The 25,524-nt window shown below is 42.4% G+C and overlaps 1 non-coding gene across 1 annotated transcript; it reads right to left on the reverse strand.

Moving 5' to 3' along the window:
- Positions 1–8,323: 8,323 nt before the first annotated feature.
- On the reverse strand, positions 8,324–8,396 carry TRNAV-UAC (transfer RNA valine (anticodon UAC)). Its single transcript has one exon. It is a non-coding gene; the product is annotated as a tRNA-Val (tRNA).
- Between the last annotated feature and the right edge of the window lie 17,128 nt (positions 8,397–25,524).

Raw genomic sequence — 25,524 nt, forward strand, 5'->3', positions numbered from 1 at the left:
GCCGTGGCTTGTTCACGTCCAGCTAGAAGAGTGTCAGAACACCTAACCCTCTTCCTGCCTCCCTGATTTCTCAGTAGAAGAGACAGTCACATGAACGCTCCATATTATGGGCCCCAAGAAGCAGGCACAGGAGGCATGACTCAGGAACACGGGTTAGTTTGGAAAATGGAGGTTTTCACCACACAGGTGGTTTAAGTGATGTGTATTAGCTGGATCTACAATGGACCAAGACAGCACACTGAAGAGAGATGGCCAGGGATGGGAGTCATTGCAAAATAGTAATGTAACCTTCTTTCCTTGGATTTTTTTATTATGAATCTTTGGCTGTACAGAGGAAGTCAATAATTCCTAGCTTGAGCATCTTTTAGAATGGTGGTAGCTAGATAGCTGGGTATGAAAGATAAAATGAGGCTCAAGTCGAATCTTGGTCTTAGAACCCACACATGGCTTCCGGCCTTGGGCGTTTCCAGGACCCAGTCATTGAAATCCAGAACATTTAATTAGTTATTACCTCTGAGCACACTGTTTAGCAACGTCATGCTACTTGTCCTCTGTCCCTGAAGATAATTCTGGAAACTCGCCTTACTAAGGCTTGAAAACAAATTTAAGCATTAGATTAATAAAAGAAAATTTGACTGAAAAAAAAGAAACAATAAATTCCAAAGCCAAAACTAGAGTTGTAGAATCCTTTCACTGCTCATCCACCACTGGCACAGCTTAATAGAATTTTCATTTATTTCTAAGAACCAGCGCTGTGGAAATATCTATTCAAGTTTCTAAAGCACATCCCCTTTCAACATACATGTTGATGGAGTTAAAGGTACCTTTCTTCTCCGTAATGTTCTTATTCAGAAAGATGATTTGTTTCCACCAGACCTAACAAAACCTCAGGTCAGGGCTTCTACTCAAAGTAATCATAGAGTCTTTTCTGTTTCAAACATTTTATCACCTTTTTGTTCCACGAAGTGATGCATTTGGAGCTACAAAATATTGATCAACAGACTAGCCCTCAACATTCGTGTCTGTAATAATTAAAATTAGTTAAACGCCTAGAGGAATAAATCTCATCCTCTTTGTCCGGAAGCAGTCTTCCTTAGTTGATTTAGAAATTTCAGTTGTGATTGTTGCAATTGTAAATTTCATTTTGTGCTTAAAGCTTGATTATCCCAATCACTTAGAAGTAACATCAAGCTGGGGTCAGACATCAAAGGCAAAGCTCTGTTTGCTTCTCTACCTTCCAATGACCTTAATTTATGCCTCCCTATTTTTCTTTTATAGCAATTCTGCATTTTTACTCTAGTATTCTTTAAAAAAAATTTAGGTCTATATTCAGAGGTAATAGATCATGAGGCTAAATGTAACTGAAATTAAACTAATAAAAGGTGAGACATGTGCTTCAAGTTGCTATGAGAACAGTTCAGAAAGTTACCAGCTCTGCAGCCCCCAGTAACTGCTTAATAATGTCCATTCTTAGTATTGCTAATAAATCATTAGGTGACGCTTCTCCTCTCCATTGTCTTCACCTCCCATTTCCCTCCCCACCGCTACCCACGTAAAAAAAAAAAAAATACCATCAAGAAAAACCAAATTCTTCCTTTTGTGAAGTTTCCTGTATTGGCTGTCAAAGAAAAGTACCATATGAGATAGCTCATATGTGGAATCTTAAAAAAAAAGAAAATAAAGAAAGAAAGAAAAGAAAAAGACAAATGAACATAAATACAAAACAGAAACAGACTCATAGACATAGAATACAAACTTGTGGTTGCCAAGGGGGCAGGGGGGTGGGAAGGGATAGACTGGGATTTCAAAATGCAGAATAGATAAACAAGATTATACTGTATAGCACAGGGAAATATATACAAGATCTTGTGGTAGCTCACAGCGAAAAAAAAGTGACAATGAATATATGTATGTTCATGTATAACTGAAAACTGTGCCCTACACTGGAAATTGACACAAAATTGTAAACTGACTATAACTCAATAAAATAAAATTTTTAAAAAATGACAATAGAGAATGATACAAGCCTGGAACACCCTGTAGGTTCTTGTTGTTTGTCAGTGAGAAATAAACACACATCATTTTTTTCTGTAAGATGATATGCTTGATATGGTCAATAAAACTTTAAAACTGCCAGTGATTAAAAAGAACTTCTCCAACTGAAATATTTTATTGGTTATTTTGATGTCCTGCAATAAGTACTTTTGATAAATTTGATGTATCATACACACACACACACACACCACATAAGGGTATTTTAAATTTAAGTGCATTTATTTATTTATTTATGTGTTTATATGCTCAGCCATTCTTAAAACTGAACAAATGCCCTGCTTTGAGAATTTCTAGCTTGAAGGAAGTGTATACAATTGAGACCTACTAATATAGTCACTTGTTTATGATTTTAAATCAAGTTATTTATGCTCTTACATATGAAATATCTATATCTACTGCTTCTGAGCATGGACTGAATTTATCAGCTCTTCATTCTTGGACAACTTGCCTTCATTCATGTAATCTTAAAGCATTAGCATCAAGAGAAAATAAACTCAGTTCCACTTAACCCAAGCCCTTCATTTTCTAATTGAGAAAACCGAGAGGTGGGGAAGATAAATGACTTTCTTCTATTCTTCATTTAACAGTTATTCATTGCGTGTCTCGTAACTAAGGACTTAAGGTAACCTATAGATAAAAGACAAGAGGATAGAAAATAAATACAGTCGGATCTAAACAGTGGCTGAATGTAGCCACATATATGGTTCTAGGTGCCCAAGTGGCAAAAACAGTGCAATCTTCACAAAATACAGAACACCTCTGAGCTGCCATCAGTCATTTACTCAGGGGAGGCACCGGGTTCCTGCAGAAGGCTGCGACCTGTGCTTCAATACACTGTACTGGTAACTAGAAAGCAAGCAACTGACTCCCAACCTTATCTCTCCCCACCATGCCTCCCAAATGAATTTTTAACGGTATCTGAGAAAGATTATTGACAATGAAACATCCCTCCCACATTTTGCAATTTCTCTTTCTCTGGAAGTGATTGCTTGGTTACTCATTCGTCCTTTTTGACAGTCTCGCCTGTCTGGTCAGCACACACCTGCATCTCATTGCTTCATCCAGACTCTGAGCAACAAGACGGCAGGGGATGACTTTCCTTCTACTTGTCTGCCATGGGGACAGCAGAGTGTCCCACAAGTAGTAACTGTCAAAAGACTAAACATGGAGAATGAGAAGAATTATATGTATGTGTGTGTGTGTGTGTGTGTATATTCATGATACTGTATAGTGATTACCTATGGGTAATTACTGTTAGCAGACACTATGCAAATGATTTTTCATTCATCACCTAATGTAATTTTTACAACTTGGAAATGTTAGTTCTAACAACAGTGAAATGTAGGGGATATTGATCCACCTCACTGTAAAGTTCAAAAACTGAGGCTGAACAAAGTAACTTGGTTAGTGTGTGGAGAAGCCTGAATTTAAATTCAGTTCTGTATGATTCCAAAGTATGTGCTGTTATTTCCATATACATTACCTCTGATTTTACTTAAAGTCCTCTGCCACTGGTCCCAACCACCCTATCCAACACCATTCATCACTCCCTTCCCTCCTGCTCAATAATGTCTAAACAGGTCCCATTTATAGTTTATCATTTGTCTAAAAGAAACTTCAAACTCTATCTCCTGAATTCCATTGGGAAAAATCTTTCTTACTTCTGATCTACTATAGCTGTGCTCTGTAACCATCCTTAAGACATGTTACCATATTCTTATTTGATGTTTAATGGACTCTGCCAGCTGACAAGCTCCTTGAAGAAAGGAAACCAATCTTTATATTTTTTCCTAGCACCGACATTGCAATCAGTAATTTTTAAATTAATTAATTAATTAATTAATTAATAGACATCAATTTCCTCCTTCCAAATTTGGACTGAGCACCAAATAGTTCATGGAGAAGACGTCTGAACTCAGAAAGTAATTTCATCTTATGCATAACATCCTTTCAAAATGGGAAGATGATTGCTAGAAAATTAATTTGTAGAGGAAGCTTCTTGCTTATAAAGGGTAGTTTATAACCAAGGGGAGAAGAAAAAGGGAAACAATGAGAAGGAAAAAAGACTGAATAAAACAGAGGATAGACCACAGTGGGAGAAGGAAGTGAAGAGAGAGGGAGTGACAAGGACAGTCAGCCCTGTACCACGGATATACCACGGATATGAAACCTGTAGATACAGAGGACTGACAATGGGCCTGGAGCATCCACAGCAGAGGGTCCTGGAACCAACCCCTGTGCACACTGAGGAACGACTGTATAAGCAAAAAAGGAAGGAGGAAGAAGAAGAGGACAAGGAGAAGGAGGGAAAAAACCAACAAGAAAGCAGGGAGTAGGAAATTAGAATAGAGAGTGACGTGAAACTAGGATGCTGAAATAAGTCATTCAGAGCTGATCCAGAGAGGGCAAAAGTTTCAACGTTTGGTTAGGTTTTCTAACTAATGTTTGAAAACTTACAAGTCTTATTAAGATCCTGATTGCAGTGAAGATTTGCCCAAATCTGAAAATTTTGCCTAAACATAGATAGCTTTGGTTTAATACATTCTGTTCTTTCAACACGTTTTTTTCCCCCTTATTCCTTCTTCTTTCCTATGAAAGAAGAAAGAACACCACTGAACAATCCTTTTGCTATTAAATGACATACGGTATCTCTTCTTTTCCAAGCTTCCTTGCCAGGGTCAGGAAGGATTCATGGCTTTTGAAAGATCATCAAACACTCTGGTCCTGAAGCTAATCTGAAGTGTCTAGAGACAGGATGTGTCCACGGTGTCCATGAGACGCCTCGGGTAAAGTTTAAGGCATCTTGGAGAGGAGTGTCTTCTTGGTCTCTGGCTGAAATTCTACACTCTCCAAGAGCAAGTCTCCTTCCTTCTTTGGCTGTTTCAATCTTCATATACTTGTGGCAGGAACATTTCCCTTGGAATCTTCCAGAGGTTTCATAGTCTTCCTAAATGTGTCCTAAGGCAATCATTGGGAAGTAAGATGCCCAGAAGTCCAGAAAGATTTGCTTCATTCCATCAGTGTATTCAGGCTCAAAAGCATTCTTCTGGCTCTTGTTGAAATTTTAGTGGGGTCATTTACTCCCCTACTGCAGCAAGGTGCCAAATTCAAAGATGGCATTCCAGGTGAGGCCTCACCAGGATCCCAAGAGAGGAAATGTTCCTGTGGAATGGAGACTTTCCTCCTGCTGCTGAAAGCAAACCAAGCTCCTTTCCACTCAAATATCACGTTGCGAATTCCTCTGAAATTTGCCCTCTCTCATGTCCCCCTAGGTCTTTTCTTGGTCTCGCTGATTTTTGGGGTCTGAACTCCCCTGGAATACCTGTGTTTCTCATTAATTTTGACAGATGTGTTTCCCTTCTCTCTGAATGGAATCTTGGCATCCTCAAGTCGGTCTAGATTTCTAACCTCCACTCCTCATGTTTGTTTCTGTGGTCTTGGAGGACATTCTCCTCCACCTCATCTCATCCCTCGCAGGTAATGCCCTTGGTCCAATGAGGCAGAGTGAAGCTGAGCGCAGTCAACAGCACAGGCCGGTTCCTTACTCACTGGCTTGGCTTCCCACCGTTGAGCACATCCTGAGTCATTCGTAGTTGAACCAGCCTTTCCCCCTGCAAGGTTACATCAGTGGCAATCCTTTGCGGCGCTCATGCTAATGGGCTCTGGTTTTGAATTCTGGCATACCAGAAACAACGTATTCATTGGACGCGCGCAGCTTAAGCCATTTCATTCAAGTGCCATAGGGTACCACATTCCACCAACCAGAGTTGAAAAACAGACATTACATTCCTTCCACCGCTTCAGCCTGCAAGAGAAGAATTTTTCCATCCCCTCAGAAACCCATGAAAAGCCCCACTCTGTAGGTCTACTCTAAGCTCTCTTAGGAAAAATTGGCTAAATGGAATTTCCTAAACAGTTCCATGAGCTGTTCAAGGGCTGCACACAGAAAGAGCTCTGGGGGCAAACAAGATGGGGAAAACGTCCTAATGGCTACGTATGTATATTAGAGAACGTGCAGATACACATTAAAGTTTCTTAGAAGATAGGAAATAAAAAAAATGATTTTACTTTCTCTAAACAGAAGTTTTCTAAACTTATTAGACAGTGACTCATTTTAATTAAATACCCATCGCAGATACACAGGACAAAGGTTACAGATACATGAGTCTGCTGCCTGGTCACCCATGAGGATTTGGGTTTCCCCACTCAGTTTCCTTTTTTCTCTCTTTGAAGGGGGTGGGTAATCAGGTTTTATTCACTTATTTATTTTATTTTTCAGAGGAGGTACTGGGGATTGAACCCAGGACCTCGTGCATGCTAAGCATGCACTCTACCACTTGAGCTATACCCTCCCCCTTCCACTCAGTTTCTTTTATTTCTTCACTCTCTGCAGTTGCCCAAGGTGCTCTTCAGGCTTCAGCCATCAAGAAACAAGAGAAAAGTTGGAGGAATAGAAGGATAAGAACCTCAAAGAACAGAACTTTATGGAAGATTATGTTTTCCAAAGATGGTTGCACTGACGTATTCCATCCATGTGCTTTCCTTACACTGTGACTTCAGCTGAGAGGTGGATCTATGCTGCTTTCCCTTGAACCTGGACAGGCCCTATTACCGCTGTGACAGATGGAGTGTTGCTGGAGGGATGTGCTCTGTCTTCTGAAGCTAGGTTGTCCTAAGTGATGCAGCTTTCACTGGGCACTCCCTGTCGGCAGGCTCACCAGCCTCCCTGTTGTGAGACATCCCAGGTCACATGGAGAGGAGACACACAGGTTTTTTGCCCAACGGCATCAGCTAAGGTCTCAGTTAAGAGCTAGTACCAGCTGTCAGACATGTAATGATAAACCTTTTGGATGATTTCAGGCCCCCTCTTTTGAGCTTCCCCAGTTGACGGCAAGTGGAACAGAGATGAGTTATTCCCAGAGAGCCCTGCTCCAATGAAAGAATCAGAGGAAAATAAGTGTTGCGTTGGTTAAAGTCACTAAGCTCTAGGTTAATTTGTTATGTAGCCATAGAGGCTGGAATGAGCTGGGAGAGCCCTTGGGGGGCGGAGATGGGTCAATATGTTTAGTTCAGTTTTTGAGATGCATTATGATGGTGACAATTACCAATCAATGACAAGTAACTGCTAACAAGACAGCAGTTCTTTCCTAGAGTTTGGGGGACCCATAAATACAACTTAAAGTTCTGAGTTCCTTTTCCCTTATCAAAAAAATCACTCAAACACTTATCATATTTCCTCTTGAGACACTGTTTATTCAGTAGTTTCACTAGTTCTGGAGGGGCTGTCGGCTGAACCTCCAAGTTTCCCCATGGCTGTCTCCCTGTCCTCTTCAGAATTAACCAAACTGTCACCCCTTGAGAGAAGCCCTCTCTCTGTCCCCTTCACAGCATTTCCCGTGATATGAATATTTCACTGCTTTGATGGCGTGTTGACGGGTTGTCTCTTCCCACTAGAATAGAATTTTCTTTCTTGCTTTAGTCACCACCATATCTTCAATACAGTGCCTGTCTAGAGAAGGTATTTGCTAAGTGAGTGGGTAAAAGTAAAAGGTTGAGAGGTCCCTGTCCTGGCTTCCAGGGTTGCCTTGCCGCTCCATAAGCATGGAAGCCAGACCCCCGTGCCCAGTGCGTCGGCCACAGTGATGGCGGTATGCGGATTGCCTCCAAGAGCCCCTGCTCCACTCCTCTGGGGTTCAAGTCTTGAGGGTCTCCCTTGACCTGAGGTTCAACTCTGGCAAATCCTTATGTTATTTAAGCTGATTTTTTTTTAACCACAGAAATTGCATTCAATCATTTGAAGATCTAGGTTATAGTTTCATCTGATAAAGCCATTTGTTTTGGGAACATTAGGTCCTTGCAGACACACCTTTGTCCTCAGTCTGGTCTATCTGTTCCAGACATTGTCCAAACAGACTAATTGGGGTAAATATGACCAGACCCCATTCATAGCACTTTGCAACTCCTCTCCCAAGAAAAGGCTTAGAGGGATAATAATGTAATTTAATTGTCTAAACGAGGACACTTTGGAGAGTAAAATGGAATTCTGTTAATAATTACATCCAGGAAAAGACGTCATACTTTGTTTTCTAAAGTCCAGATGGTGTCAAGAAAACAAAGATACATATGTATACCTGTAAAATTTTCAGCATTGGCAGAATGAAGACCCATCAGTATTTTGGCTTCTAACATGCATTTTATGATCAAAAAGGGTTTGTTGTGTTTTGAGGGGGAGGGAGGTAATTAAGTTTACTTATTTATATATTTTTAATGGAGGTACTGGGGATTGAACCCAGGACCTTGTGCATGTAAAGCACGCACTCTACCACTGAGCTATACGCTCCCCCATAAAAGGTTTTGATGTCATCATTTTATTCATTTTCTTTATTTTCACAGTGCCTTTTTGATGCAAGTGACAATAGTCAGGGACAGGAAACAGAATTTCTCTGGAAAACATTTAACTGCAAAGAAATTAATATGGGGCTATGCACAGAGATGTGTGTAGGGTGTTTTTTTTTACATTGTTTGCATACATATACACACACACATATCTGTAAATATCACTTTAGCTACATTCACTTCATTATATATACATATATGTCTGTATATGTACACATATTAATTAATATATGTTTAACTAATAGACTTCACTTCTTAGAGCAGTCTTAGGTTTACAGAAAAATTGAAATTATAGAGAATTCCCAGATACTTCCTCTACCTGGAACTGTTTCCCCTGTTATTAACATCTTGCAATAACGTGGTCCATTTGTTACAACTGATGAACCAATACTGATGCAACATTACCAGCTAAAGTTCAAAGTGAACGTTAGAGATCACCTTTTGTGTTTCACCTTCTATGGATTTTAACACATGCATAATTACATGCATCTACCATTGCAGTATCGCAGAAAAGTGCAGAATGCTCTGGAAGTCTCCTGGGCTCCACCTCCTCGCCCCTCCCTCTCCCCAGTACCTCTAGCAAACACTGATCTTTTTCTTGTCGGTATCGTTTTGCTTTTTCCAGAATGTGCCATAATCAGAACCATAGAGGATGTAACCTTTTCAGATTGGCTTCTTTCACTTAATTAATATGGACTTTTTCCCCATTCCTTTCTGTGACTTGATAGCTCAATTTTTTTTATTACTGAATAATACTTCATTGTCTGGAGGTACCAGTTTATTTACCTACTCACTTAGAAAGGACATCATGGTGGCTTCCAATTTTTGGAATAAAGTTGCTGTAAACATCCATGTGAAGGTTTTTGTGTGAACATTAGCTTTCAACTAATTTGAGTAAGCAGCTAGGAGCATGATTTCTGAAGTGTACAGATTCTGTAAGATTATGTTGAATTTTGTGAGACACTGACAGTCTTCCAAAGTACCCTTTTGTATTCCCACCAACAACAAACGAGGGTTCCTGCTGCTCTTTGAGACATGGATAGCTTTAATGGAAGCAACAGAAGATGTTGAAGAACTCAGACTAGCAACAGCTGGAAGCCGTTAGCACTCCTAGACCTGAAGGGGAGGGGAAGGGAAGCCAGGTTGGAGGAGCCCAGGGAGAACTGGAACCAGGAAGGAGCCATAATCACAGAGGTCTGGAGACACCACCAGGGAAGCAGTGCCAAGGCCAGGTGGGGCCAGGGGATACGTACCCCGATTTTTTCTCCTCCAACAGCCTTCTCCTGCCAGCACTCCCATTAGCTGAGCCGGGTAGAAACTAGAGAACAAGAGAATTCCCCTGACTTTGTCAGTAAATGTCAGCCCCCAGGGATGCAGAGCAGGGCAGAAAGAGTGGCTGACGGCTCTGCAAGATGGGGGGAGTACACACAGCACCACACAACTACGGTCAAGATAGTAACATGGATGGCCGTGGAGATCGTCATTCTAAATGAAGTAAGCCAGAAAGAGAAAGAAAAATACCATATGATATCACTCATAAGTGGAATCTTTAAAAAAAAAAAAAGACAAACAAACTTAGATACAAAACAGAAGCAGTCTCACAGACATAGAAAACAAACTTATGGTTACCAGGCTGGATGGGGGATGGGAAGGGACAAACTGGGAGTTTGAGATTTGCAGATACTAACTACTATATATAAAATAGATAAACAGGAAGTTTATACTGTACAGCACAGGGAACTATATTCACTATCTTGTAGCAACTTGTGGTTAAAAAAATTTGAAAACGAATATATGTATGGTCCTATGTGACTGAAGTGTCATACTGTACACCAGAAATTGACACAACATTGTAAAATGACTATACTTCAATAAAAATATATTTTAAAAAAGACAGTATAGTGAGCAACAATGTCATGAGCAGTGTTGTTTTTTGAAGGTTTTTTAAATGATGTATGACTATTTTTTTTTTTTTGGTAGAGTGTGTTACTGAGTCATTTCTAAAATGTCTTGAAACAGAATCTGGAGCTAAAATCACCAGTGGTGTGGAGTATGTCCCTCCAGGACTTCCTGTCCAACCTGTTCCCCCTGGTGAGCGTCCCCCTAACCATCCTGGCAGGTGGGTGTCCACGCGACTTCAGATCTTCAGAATGAAGGAGTCCTGTCCTTGTCTATCAGTTATGGTGCTAAATAATACTGCTTTCGCGTGATTGCTCCCAGGTGAAATTCCCTCAAAACCTAATGTCTGTTCTCGGAATCTACACAGCAGTGTTATGGTCAACAGCGCTGTTGGCTGTCTCTTGGTAGCGTCCCTTGTCTATGAAGTCCCTTTTGTTCAATCAGACAAAGAACTTTCCTATGAATGTGGAAAAAAACAAAACCAAAAACATTCACTGTTTTTGCTTTTGAACCTTTGATATGCAGGGTCCCCTGGAGCACAGGCAGAGGGAGGGACAGCAGGGAGGGGGCATTTCTTTTCTGGTTCAGAGTTTCCCAACCTCAGCACCAATCGACATTTGGGGTCAGACAGCTCCCTGATGTCAGGAGCTGTCCTGTGCATTGTGGGATGTCTGGCAGCAATCTCCCTAGTTGTGACAATCACAAATATCTCCAGATATTGCTAAGTGGCCCCCATTGGGCAAAGTCTCTTCCAGTTGAAAACTACTATCCCAGTAGAAAGGAGGAGCTACTTTCGACCTGCATTGTTGCCATAGTAACTTAATGGTGATCTCCACTTCTTGACAGTTATGGTTCCGTTCTTTGTAACCAAAACCTAGGGCCCAAACTGTTACGAAATGCCACCTTCCAGAAAATTCTGTCAGGAGTAGATGCCTTTTCTGACCCAAACCGTCATTCCTAATTCACTCCCTTTTCACTCACACTCACATAATTCCTGGTTGGATCCTAGCTCTCCTTAGCAAATCTCAGCATCTCTTGTGGCCATATGGTTGGGTCACTGATGATACATACAGATGCAGTGGAATTTCAAACGACAGTTGGAATAAAGACTGGGTGCTCTAGAATTTCTATGCTGCACACAGTTAGAAGTACTGATGTGTGCCTTCACCCAATCATGTCACTGAATAGTGACCCCTCATAATTAACCATATTTACCCGATGGTCCTTATTAATTCAGTGCTCTCATTTCTATCTAGAATATTAGCAGCTTTTCTCTTTTCTGCCTTTATCTCCCTTCAAGTGTTTGAAGAGGAAGAAATTCTCAAACTACCCAACCTCTTCTTACATTGGAGGCAGTTTTATTTATTTATGTTTTTATATCCTGCCTCATTCCAAAAAAAGGTTTCGAGGAGAATGAAGACATTGGATGGCATGGGTCAGTGAGAGAGCAACTGGAAACGACATTCCCCAATTCAACACTATTTTCTGAAACAATGTCAAGCCCTTACAAGGATGGGAAAATAACGAAGTCACATACCGTGAAAGTCAAGGATTCTCTCTTAGGGAATAAGTGTCCTCAAGCTACTGTCCTCCCAGTCCATGTGTGAGCTTAACAGTTTGGAATGTCAACAAGAAGGGAGGCTGGGGGCAGAGGGCTGCAAGAGGCTTCACAGGCCACACATTGATCAATGCAAGGAAAGGAGTCAAAGCTGGATGCTCTTTGGAAAGGGTGCACAAACTAACCATGCTGAATCAATATGCAAGAGAGATTTATCTTCCCTAGACATGGACAGACTACAACCAAGAATCCTGAGCCAGCAGATCTCCTGAATATAATACTTTATAGCGGATGGGGCTGAAAATCTGTTCAATAAATGGTGATACCTTGTGTTGTCTGTCTTTCAACATCCCTCACTGACAAACCTTCCAAATGTTCAGTCCAGCCAGGGAGATGCAATTGTTCACTTTATTTACAATAGTCTTCAGGACCAAATCTGGGTTTGAATTTTTCTATGCTGACTCATAGTTTAAAGAAAAAAGAAAGAAAAAAAGGAGTGAAAGAACAGAATGCAATGGGTCCAGCTGAGGACACTTAGTCTGCCTGCTGTGGTCTTTCAAAAGAAGGACTAGATGTTTGAAAGCCAGCTTTTGAGTGACAGCCCAATCATCAGAGACAGTTCAAGCTCATCAAACCAGAGATGTCATCTGAAACCCTTGCCACGAGTTGTTCAGGACACCCTCAGTCATTAGCATGCTTCAAAAGAGCAGACATCAAGTCACATGTACTCATTCACTCTGCAGAGTCAGCAGTCACTTCAGCTGGGACAGCAGGGAACTTGGACCCAAGCATCTTGGCCAGAAACAGGACTGGAAGCATAGGCACAACTCTGATAGAACAAAGACACGGAGGATGAGGATGTCGGTTTGGCTAGTGTAGAGCAGCACTGTGCAAAAGAAGTATGATGCAAACCATGTATGTACCTTCAAATATTCTAGTAACCACATTTTAAAAAGTAAAAACAAGCAGGGAAAATGAACTTTAGTAATACATATCATGTAACCCAATATGTCTAAAATATCATTTCAACATGAAATCAATATAGAAATATTTAATGAAATAGTTCACATTTTTTTATTCATACTGTCTTAGAAATCCGATGTGTATTTTACACCACGTGCTGCTGACAACACATGTGGCCATTGGTATGTTATTCGGTGCAAGTCTAAGGAAACGGCATACAAGTTCTAACTTCTCAGTTCCCTATGACATCAGGACATGCCACAGTCTATCAATGGAGTGACTTCGTCAGCATGACTTGGAAACACGGTACAGTTGCACATAGCAACAGTAGGAGAGCTGGATCCCGTCTCAGTGGCTAGTTAGTTGTGTGATTGTCAACAAGTCACTTGAACTTCCCTTTCCTCATCGTCTGATTGAGGAAGTTGCACTAGTTGATCTGCCAAGTACACCTAAAGGCTCAGACGTCTGGAATTATGAAGGACATCAGTGGTGGTTTTAAAGATATGTTCACAATGTTTTTTGATACTTGTCCCCACAAGAGAGGAAGCCTAACCCTCCACCTTTTCAGTATATGTTGGACTTGGTGACATGCTCCTAGTAGATGGAAGCAGATCACCCTCTGGTCAAGCCTTGAAATGAGTGCAAGCAAGAGGGCAGCTTGATTATGACCTCATGAGAGACCCAGAGCCATAAGCATCCAGTTAAGCTACTCTGGGATTTCTGACCTACAAAAACTGTGACATAAATATCTGTGTTGCTTTAAGGTGCTAAATTTGGGGAAATTTGTTACACAGACAGAGCTAGCTAATATAATACTGCTGGAATATGAAAGACAAGTTGAATGAGCTAAAAAAAAAAAACAGGTTGACTACAAGCAAGATGGCACAAGGCCACTCTTTCCATCAGGCATGGACACTTCCAGGAAGCAGCAGTGGAGAGCAGACCCGCCAACTGTAATAAGTCATGTTAATTGAGCACTTTTGTTTGCTCCACACTGTTTGTCCAGGATTATATAGGTTGTAAAAGACAAAATTATGATTTAAACATTGTCTACAATGCTTCATGAAATTAGGTGGATGTTCTCCCCAAGGCCTGGTTGACAGAAAAGATGTACAGACACTCAGTGAAAAGCCCTAAAATAATGATGACCCCTAGGAAAGTGTGCAAGTCCTGGGCTAAGCCATCTACATTAAGTAATTTTGGTTACTAGCAGCCACAATTACACATCTGGGGTGCTCTGAGATAAGAAGGCTGACTATGACAGTGGCTCAAATTTTCTTAAAAACTAAGAATTTCTAATATTATAAATGATGATGTAGCAGTTAGTGAAGGAGAACTGATGGCATCTGGATTTGGAAGACTTGTTATTTTGGGGAATCAGTTTTTCAGGGAGCAACAATGGGGAGGTGAGACGTTTTAAGTACATGATATACAAGGGACAGTGAACAGAGTGGCTCTTTTAACTGGGAACGAAAAACATGTTAAACCATGGTAGATGACCCTGAAGTTCAAGGTTAGTGAGAATTTCCTATCAGGGAAGACTGTGAACTTTAAGCCTGTGGAGTCTCCTTTCCCAGAATCTCCCCTCTAAGCTTTCTAGACTATAACACTGAAGAAGGGGAAAGATGGACTCTGTTGGAGAGGCATGACTTTGGGATCAGAGGTGATTTGCAGCCCTTGAGCTTGGGCATGTGTGGGTTTCAAAAACTCAGAAGACCACCATGCCTATACTCTAAATTCCTCAACTATAAAATAAAAATTTATAGCAGTATCTGCGTGTTATGAATGCTATTGATGATTGATACCTCAAACTGACCTAAGTCAACTGGATCTTTCACAATGATTCATCCTTTTTTTATTAATATGGATAGCTTTCAATAATTAGGTATAAGTGAGGCCACCTCCCCCTAAACCTCCCCACCAGTTACTATATAACAATAAAAGCAATTCTCAGAGAGAAATTTGCCCCCCAGTACAAATATCTATTTGCAAGCAGGTACCAAGTGGTAGGAATTCTTGACTTCGTTCTTTGTTCTGCTGGATATTTCTACAGAGCCTTGGCCAGAAGGTTCACTTGAAACAGATGAAAAAATATTCCAGTGGCAGAATTCATGCCAAGTAACAAAATCCTTCCATAGACAGTTAGAGTCAGGACCATTTCAAATTCCTAAGCTGAAGATTTTATTCAAAGGTGTGTGGACTCTTGGACTCATCCACCCAGTTCGTGCAAGGGGGTAAGAGCATCTCCCCCACAACTTACATGGCGGGTACAACCCCAAATCCACTAATGAGAAACTAACTCTAAAAGCCATTGTGCTAATGTCCCAGGTTCTGATGGTCACTAAAAACAAGGAGCATTTCAGAGCTTATAGGAGGGCTTTTGAAGTAGAGTGGAATGCTAGTAAACCGCAACTCAACATGGCGGTGTTTGTTGATTGACATTGAATAAATACTGCCGCCATAATGATTTTAAGTTATTACCATGACATCCCTGAATGCAGTTAGAAAAAGATGCATAGGACTGGTTTAAGCTGGCTCCTGGACACCACTGAATACAGTCTTATGATTTGAGTTTTCCAAATGCTGACTACCCTAAGAAACATTCCATGTGAACAAATAGCTTTGTGTAGTTTATCTCATGTTGCGTAAAAAATTACCTCAAAACTTAGCAGCTTAAAGCCAAACATATTTATTTCAGTTTTTGTGGCTCAGGAATCTCGGTATGACTCAGTTGATATTCCTTTGCCTCAGGGTCTCTTAAAAGGCTGTGATCAAGGTATTGGCTTCATTTATGGTCTCACTGGAAGGCTTGACAGGGGAAGGATCTACTTCTAAGCTTAATGTAGAGGGTGTGGCCTCAGTTCCTGCTCGCAGTTAGCTAGTGTCTGCCATGTGGATCCCTCCTGCCCCCTGAGCACAGTCAGCATGGACAAAACACCAAAGAGAGAGAGAGTGAAAGCAAGATGGAGATCACAATGCTTTTATAATCTCATCTCAGAAGTGACTCCCATCACTTTCCCATATTCCACGTGTTGGAAGCCCACGGTGAAAGGTAAGGTTTTACACAAAGGTGTGAATTCCAGGAGGTGGGACTCATTGGGAGCTGTTTTAAAAACAACATACCACAAACTCCTAGAGTTCAGACAAAAATTAACTCCCAAGAATATGTCCCATTGTTCATGCTGAAAGTATTTCAAATTAGATTATAAACAACAAAAACTAAGGAATGTAAATTGAATAATAAGCCCAGTGAATGTTCAATAACTCTTCCTCCTCCTTCTTGTCCCTACAGCATGGGAGAACTGAAAAGGCAGTTAGAGACTGCAGACTGGTAGCTGAAAAGCTCTTATTTTGCCAACAAAACCTTGAAGAGAAGAAGACACTTGCCCTCATCACCATTTCCCATTGCCTTACGTACAACAGATTCATGCTGTTGTGTTGCCAGTCTGGTCCCTGCATGATTTGCATCAGGGAACCCTTGACATTGATGACTGTAATGTGCAGATATACCTCTTTTTAAAACTATTCTAAATGTCTTCCCTTCCACTAAGCACGTTTGCCACTCAACAAACACCTCTCCAGTGTTTCTTGTGCTTAAGAAACAGTACTAGGCAAGCCTCACAACACAGAGCTGGGTGAAATACAGCATCTTGGCCTGACCGCATGAGCCATGTCTCACTTTATTTTCTCATTTCAAACTTTGGTGTTCCAAAGATGGTCAACCTGGTGGGAGAAACCACAGCAAAGGGTGGGGAAAATTCAGAAAACAAAACCTCATTCATTCCTGGAGCAAAGGAGTCCTCATCAGACCACACTGAAGCTATGGATGGGGGCCCAGGAAGATCCCCAGAGCAGAGCAGGCATCGTAGACACAACAGTGGTTCTCCAAGTGCGGTCCCCAAACCAGCCGCTTAGCCATTCCTGGGAACTTATTAGACATGCAAATCTTGGGCCCCACCCCAGACTTTCTGAATCAGTAACTCTTGGGGTGGGGCCTAGCAATTTGTGTTTTATCAAGTCTGCAAAGTGATTCTGATGATTCCTCTGGTTTGAGAATCACGGCGCTAGGGCAGTCAGAGCTGAAAGCTATCTGACGGCTCATGTGCTCAAACCCCTGACTATACAGATGAGGAAACGGAGGTGCGAAAAGGTGACACAACTGGTTAATTTCGCCGAGCTAATGAGCAGCTACCTCCCTCGAGCACAGGTAACTTGAGTCCTGAGGTTTCAAGCAGGGCCAGGGGCCGGGCTCCCTGTCACCCCGGGGCTCCCGCCTAAACCCATTCCTTGGCTCCGAGTGTAGCCAGCGCCTCCGTCCAGTCATGCACGGCACGTCCTGCCAGGTCTGCAGGTGTGGTCCATGTACTCAGAGGTGTGCCACTGGAAGAGTTAAACAATTACCAACCCTTGCCGGCCTTGCTGCTCTTTAATGCCACATACCTGCCCCATTACCTGCAAAGGTGAGCTCAGACAGAGGCTATGCTCACACACCTCCCTGGACCCGTGCCAACGCGGAGGGGCCTGGGACTGGGCTCCTGGGGCTGCCACCTTGTTTACACAATTAACGTTTGGACAAGAAACTCGAACCTCCCCGACGTACCACACCCTGGAGCACAGGATGGTGAAGGGCACAGAATTCCTGGTATATTCCAGGTATAACCCTCTGAATCACCATGTGGAATGAACAGACCTCGCAAAGGCACATTATGTGAGTCGGAGAATAGGTTGCAGATGAAATAACAGGAAGAAGTATTTATCAGAGCAAACGATCCCTTATTAAGTAAGAAGAAGGAGAGACTTTTAGCTCCATCCTTCCACGCACATGGAGGCTGGAGAGCAAGAGACGAGAAATTAGTCCTCTAGAATTTTTCTAGGTTATCATTTCTATGAATAGGACTAGAGAACAATAATAATAAAACTGTAAAGCTCATGTCCATACCCAAGTTATTGGATACTTTTTAGGTTTTTTTTTTTAAATCCTCATGTCAATTTCCAAACATTTATTTTTAAAAATTTTTAAACATTTTTTATTGAGTTATAGTCATTTTACAATGTTGTGTCAAATTCCATTGTAGAGCACAGTTTTTCAATTATACATGAACATACATATATTCATTGTCACATTTTTTTTTGCTGTGAGCTACCACAAGATCTTGTATATATTTCCCTGTGCTACACAGTACAATCTTGTTTATCTATTCTACATATGCCTGTCAGTATCTACTAATTTTGAGCTCCCCGTCTGTCCCTTCCCAACCCCTCTACCTTGGCAACCACAAGTTTGTATTCTATGTCTATGAGTCTGTTTCTGTTTTGTATTTATGTTCATTTGTCTTTTTCTTTCTTTCTTTCTTTCTTTCTTTTTTAAGATTCCACATATGAGCGATATCAATATTGTATTTTTCTTTCTCTTTCTGGCTTACTTCACTTAGAATGACATTCTCCAGGGACATCCATGTTGCTGCAAATGGCATTATGTTGTTGTTTTTTATGGCTGAATAGTATTCCATTGTATAAATATACCACATTTTCTTTATCCAGTCATCTGTTGATGGACATTTAGTCTGTTTCCATGTCTTGGCTGTTGTAAATAGTGCTCCTGTGAACAGTGGGGTGTTATAATGTCCAAACATATTTAGAAAGACCTGATCATGAGGAATGGAGGGAGGGAAGAATGGGTTACCCTGGGTCTAAAGCTAACATGTTTACAAGCAAATAAAGAATTTAGATGACATTTTGTAGGGACGATCTCTGAATTCATACCCACTGATTGCAATGCAGAAGTCTGTTCTAAATAGCGCTTCTCAGTGGTGGAGGGTGGGGTGGGAGGAAGCTCAGGGTCCTGAACTGCAAAAGCATTTTAAAAAATGCCAATGTTCCTCCTTGGGATACAGCATTAGCCTCCTGGGGCTGGGAATGGGGGACCCATGTTCCCAGATGTTCTGATATACCATCTCAGCACACCCCAAACAACCCCCTCCAGCTCCAACAAGGATGCAAAAATGTGAATGCATAATTCATAGAAATTCTAAAAATCCACAGTACTAGATTGTGTTCCTGAAGGAGAGAAGCCAAATAATCATCTCTGAATTCTTACACACTCAAAGCAGAAATCCAAAACTAGTGGCCCCTGTATTGTCTAACCTACAGACACAATTTTTACGGTGTTGTACACACAGTGTTCAATTCATTTTAAAAAATAAAGTTTTGAACTAGCTACTGCAACAGGTTATATTTTTCAAAGATGATTGCAACACTATTTCCTGGCCATGTGTTTTTTTTAGAATGCACCCCATTAAAAGGCAAAGCCTTGACTCTGGCGGGCTTTTGACTGCTTTGCCCAGCAATAGTACAGCTGAAGCGATGCTGTATGATGTCTAAGACCAGGTCATAAAAGGCCACGCAGCTTTCTCCTTGTCTGTAGGGATGCTGGTGCTTGACGCTCTGCCGGGGAGAAGTCCCACGCCTCTGGGGCTGCCATGATGTGAGGAAGTTGGGCCACATGGGGAAGCGACACATGGTTGATCCAAGTAGCAGTTTGGCTCACTGAGTCTTCCCAGCCCAAGAACTAGACACGAGTAAATGGCCCTTTCGATGATTCCAGCCCCCAGCCTTCGAGTCCTCCCAGCTGAGGCTTCAGACATGGTGGAGCCGAAACAAGACAAGCCCACTTTGCCTGTGAATTGCGAGCCAAAGAATCCATGAGAATAATAAAATGGTTGTTTGTGAGCGGATAAGTTTTAAGTTAATTTGTTGTGCAGAAATAGTAACCGGAACAGTTTCCAACATACAGTCATAAAGAGATTTCCCATAACATTTCCAAGTTTCTTGAAAAATTGGAGGATATGGCAGATGGACACCAGGTGTGCCCAAAACGAGGAGTGAGGTCGCTGACCTAGGAGCTCGCAGTTGGGAACGTACCGATGGACACGGATTCTGCAGAGTCACCATCTCGGCCACTGTGACCTAAGTTTTGATGACAGGAGTTCTTACACTCATCCCATTGTTTTTCTTACACGGCAGAACTGCGTACTTCAAAGCGGGTAAATAAGACCGAGGGGGCCCTGAGTCTTTTATATCGGCACCTCCTTGCCTGGTTCCTGGATGTGCTTTGAGTTTGCAACCCCTGCCTTGGAATCCAGTAAGCACATAATAAATATTTGTTCAGTTTCGAAATCACTCCATCCTTCTTGTTGATTCTATAGTCATCTTTAGATTCTGCTGATAAAAATTTCTTTCTCCATAGGTTCAATGCCATTTAAGACATATTTCTCTTCCTTCTTCCTTTTCTTTCTTTCCTCCCTCCCTCCTTTCTTTCTTCTTTCTTCCTCCCTTCCTTCCCTCCTTCTTCTCTCCTCCTCTTTCTCTCACTCACTCTCATTCTCTTCCTCTCCTTCCTTCTCTTCTTCCTCCCTTCCTTCCTTCCACACTTTCACAGCTGCATCCCTGTTTATAAATCCTAACACTACCCCCTGGCTGTCCATTTGCCTTCCAGTCAGAGTGTAGAAAAATAAAATAATAGCGTTCAAACCGAAAAAGTCTTGTTCCTTAGCAGAAGTACCATTTTGTTCAAGGAGCGCTTGCCTTAGGGCATTTAGGGAATTCTTTAAAATATCGAATTAGGTATAGAGTATACCCACCTTACACCCAGCAGCTCAGATTGAGGGCGCCAAGACACAAGTCTGGGCCTCAGCCAGCACGTCCGTCACAGGATTCTGGTGCAGATGCAGCTTTAGAAATCAGTCCAGCTTTCTTTAAGTGGCTGCCATGGAAGGTAGGCTCTGACGTCAAACCCTGGGATTGGAAAAACGGATCTGATGGGACCAGAGTGACGGTACCGCAGGAAGGTCAGTGAACAAGCACGTGGAGGTGGCGCTGGAGATGATGGTGAAAATGAGGTGGCAAGACAATGAGAAGCTGGGACCAGGGCCTCCAAGGGCACAGAGACGAGGGGGTCAGCTAAGCAAGGTGGGCTGAAGCAGGGCTTCCATCATGGGGTCTGTGGACCTGGACAGGGAGAAAATTCCACCTTGTCTGTACCACTCTCTGAATGGAACAGAGCCCTTCCCGTGGCACTAAATGTAGGCAACAAACCAAGGCAGGCTTCGCAGGACACATGCTTTGCCCTAAAAGAAATCGCAGATATTTTTCTATCACAGAGATATCTCATCATGACATATTCAGTCATCACTTACTTCAAAATATGATCGTTTTTAGGCCCTCTGCTAGATCTTGCTGTAATAGACTACTTCAGAAATACATCTGTTACTACGTCACAATTGAAAAAAAAGTTTTGATATCTAATTAGTTTCCTTTGGAATCCCCCAAATTGTATTTTACAAATTTAAAACTTTCCTCAGGAAGGAGCTCAGAGGCTTCACCAGAGTGTCAAAGACCATGTACCTGAATTAAACCACGGAGAGGCCAGCCTGGCCCCTACAAGCCTGCGAGAGGATCCAGGCTGCCACTTTCCACCCACACCTCTCCCCGAGGCAGGAGGGGGCTAAGGAAGGTGACAGAGAGAGGAGCCCCCCATCCTAGGTGCGCTCAGCATCCGGGCCACTCCTCCTAGGACTTGCTGCAACAGACTGTCCCCTGGTCTGCTGGGGGGATCCATGGTACCAGGCCTGGACTGGGACATCCGAGGATAAGGGTCCGTCTTCTCCTGGAGTCTGGGCTGGCCCCTGTGTGTCCCCAGGCCCGCAACCTGCCATCCACTTAGGCAGCCTTGGAAGTACCATGTTTCCACAGGCTGGAACAAGGCAGCCGTTCTTGCTGACAAGCAAAGGATGTCTCTCTTCATACGGGGCCTGAGAAGGACACACAAACCTCGCATCTGAAACAGCGATCCTTTGTCACAAGCTGCTGGGCCAGTGCCGCGCAAAGCCGTTTCCTCTTCTTCACAAAAAAACTATGAAGCAGGGTCTTTTCCCAACGTTCATAGCTAATATCTTCATTTTCCAGAGGAAGAAAAAGCGGTTCTGCAAGATCAAACACCAGATAATCCAAGTATCTATTGTTATTATTAAATATAAATATATTTTAATATAAAATAAAATACAGTAAATATAAACATCATTATTTACTATTAAAATAAACAAGCAATACTATATTATTAACATTATTAGTAATAATATCACTGATTAATCATTCAATATAGATTATACTTATTAATGTGGGCTCATTTTAACATCCATACTAATTTATTTTGTATTGATGAATTAATTATGACTAATTACTTATTGCAAATAACATTCATAAGAGCTAACAGTGATAATAACAATATTGCAACTAATAGTTATAATTAACAATATTTTATCTTGCCATTACCCAACCATGGACTATGTGTTGTGCTTTAATTTTCTCATATAAGCTTTATACAACCTTCTAAGATGGAGACCACTGTCACTGCTATTTTGTGGACGAAGTCCTCAAGGGCTAAGAACTTACCCCACGTCCCACAGCAAGGAGCTCGCTAGGTCCTCGGAGGACTGGAATTGGGATCCAGGCTTCTCTGACAGAAAGGTCACGTTTTCTCCTTGGTTTCAGGGCTCTGGGTCCTCACTGTGCCGCTCACATTAACACCCCCGAAAACCTACACATTCTTGGCGAGCTGGCTTTATGGAACCCTCCAAGGATAGTGAGAGATGGGCGGTTTCAATGTCTCAGAAGCGTGGAGCCACTGGGGCCGTTTCTTCAGGCCAGAATCTTGCCAACGTCCCCCACTCTCCCCCATGTCTTCTGAAACTTGAGTCAGCAGCTGAGCAAAGCCACAAAGACGGTCCCAGGAGGTGTGGTGTGACCAGGAATAAACACAGGCAGGGAACATTCGAACCAAAACGCACTGAAACTTGACAGCCAGGACATGCCAGGACACGCCAGCTCCTGGCTCATAAAGGTTGCAGCTTTTATTGTGTGTGTTCAGTCCCTTGGTTAAAATACTACTACGAAAATTATACCACCTGCTGACATGACTGGGGTTCCCTGCCGTTTGGGGGTACCGCACTACACAGGCTTGACTGAGGGAAAGGGCTAGGAAACCACAGGCAAATGGACATTTTCTTGCCCTTGAAGGGAGGAGATGCAGGGTAGGGTTAAGGGGTGGAATTTCCCTGGCTCATTCCATGACGCCAAGACCAAGGTTAGAAATGAACTGAACCACCTTGTAAAAAGCATTATATATAAAGTCATCTGTTTACCCCGGCCGCTGCTGTCACAGGCCCGCGTTCCTATCAAGGGTTTAAAGCAAACACTGTGAGCAGCTAAAAGAACAACACGGTTTCTGATTCTCTCCTAAGACCCGATTCACTTACAAAATGGGCTTATGAACTTAAAATTATGGGAGGTGGGGAGGGAGCGGGAAGACAAGAACCCTTTTATTTAGCATATTATTCACAATGAAAATTGGCACAGAAGCCAACCACATACATTAACATAGCTTGGGCAAGTTTAAAGCTTATGAATACATTTCTGTGGAAAAATGTGAATATGGAAAATCCCCTCTCTTATTTTGCCCTTTCCAAAAAAGCAATGAGTTCTGGGCTCCATGTGTATCTGTAACCTCACTTAGAAACTGGGGAATGCCAAGTGGGACTGACTGGGGGAGCCTGGGCTGCAGGGAGCCCAGGGTCTGCTACCTTGGAAACCAGAGGAGAGGAAGCGGGGAGGCCCAGGACTCTCTTGCAAGTCAGATTTCCTCCCGAGTCACAGCGGGGAAGCCCAAGAGAAGAAGCTGAGGTTCTCAGTGTCTCTCTGGTGATACGGGTGTCTGCTGGAGGAGAGGCATTATAATCAGAAGAAGAGAGGGACTGAGATCTGTTTCTAATCATGCTCAAAATACACCAATTCAAAGGGAAGTTGTAGTTAGAGAATTGTACACAGCAGTAACCAGGAGTCTGGCGTGGCGATCTTGTAGTGGAATTTTATTCATAGAGTGTTTCCTTAAGGACCCTGTTAAGTATTAAGAAACAAGGTAATTCATCCTCCTCAAAACTGTCCTGAGGATAGAGGCGTCTGCTGATAGTTCTTGTTTCAGTTATTTTGTAGGCTCCCATGGACGCTTTGCTTGACAGCTTTCCTGGGGAGTGAGGGATTTAACTACTCACTCACAAACAGGGGAAACAGTTGAGAAATAAACAGGCTAAGGAAATTGTCCACAACTGCAGAGCAACATCTGTCAGTACATCTATCTGCTTGCCATCCATCCATCCATCCGACCCATCCACCCATCCAGTCATCCACCCACCCATCCATCCACCCATCTATCCAACAAATAATTTATTGAAGGTCCAAAGGGCCCTTGCCGATGCACATGTGAAGGTCTACAGAAGCCCTGGGTAAAAACTTACAATTTCTGAAACTCTTTAGCTTAGCCTGGAGAGCTAGAGCAGAGTTGGTTCTGGTGGAAGAGGCAGAGTGTGCAAAGGCCATGAAGTAGGGAAGAAATAATTTATGAACCAAGTGAAATGCAAAGTAGACAGACAGACAGACAGACAGACAGATATTATATATGCAACCGCTTTGCTGGAAATGTTCATATAAGGAAATCTAACAATCAGAGCAGAGTTGGTTCTGGTGGAAGAGGCAGAGCGTGCAAAGGCCGTGAAGTAGGGAAGAAATAATTTATGAACCAAGTGAAATGCAAAGTAGACAGATAGACAGACAGACAGACAGATATTATATATGCAACCACTTTGCTGGAAATGTTCATATAAGGAAATCTAACAATCAGAAAACGATTGATACATTTCTAGGAAGCACTCAGCAGGTAATTATTGAGCACCTACTCTGTGGCAGACTCTGTACCAGGCCCTGGGAACACAGATAAGCTCTTTTTATTCTCACATCTGCTTCCAGTCCAGCTATGAAGGAGACACGTAACATTGTATCCTCATTGCGGTAAGCGCTGCAAGCTCTATGAGAGCTGTTGGCAGAGAACACGGCTGGTCTGCAGGCTCAGAGCGGAAGAGGCACGTACAAAGGCCCTGTGGTAGGACCCGGCTTCTGAGGAAACATCTGAAGGCCAGTATGGCTGGAGAGGTCGGTCATCTAAGGACTCAAAGGCTATGCTGAAGGCAATGTAAAGTCACTTACAGCTTAAAACAAGGAAGACTCTCTCATATTTGCTTTGTAACCTATGCTTCTGGTTTCTGGGAGTAGAAAGGCAGCCATTCAGGCAAGGTGGTGGTGGCATATGAATTAGGACCTTGCAGGTAGAGAAGGAAAATCTGAGAGATGGGCTTAAAAGCTGTATGGAGAAGAAAGTGCTGCAGAAGGGAAAGAAAGCGGACCCTCTCCCTGGGAAGCAAAGGAAGCAGATGCCTCCCCCCGAGGCTGCTGGAGGCAGGGTGAGCATGGCAGGGGTCAGGGTGGGAACAGGACAGAGGGAGGCCCCTGCCAGCAGGGGGCGTGGGTGTGGCTGGGCTTTTTTTCTAAGACCAGCTCCCCAGCCAACCAAGAGGAGAGATTTAAACTAGCTTCCAGAATGTCAGATATGTCCGTGTGCATTCTTATCTTTCCCGCAGACTAGACTTTTTCCATTCTTTTTGTGCTGTGACATTTTTAGTCCTTAAATTCAAAAATGGAAGAAAGAAATGGGAAGTCATTGATACTGGGAATTATGGTTTTTCAGGTCCATTTGTAATGAAATTCTG

This window comes from Vicugna pacos, chromosome 19 (genome assembly GCF_048564905.1).
Source record: "Vicugna pacos chromosome 19, VicPac4, whole genome shotgun sequence".
NCBI classification, from domain to species: domain Eukaryota; kingdom Metazoa; phylum Chordata; class Mammalia; order Artiodactyla; family Camelidae; genus Vicugna; species Vicugna pacos.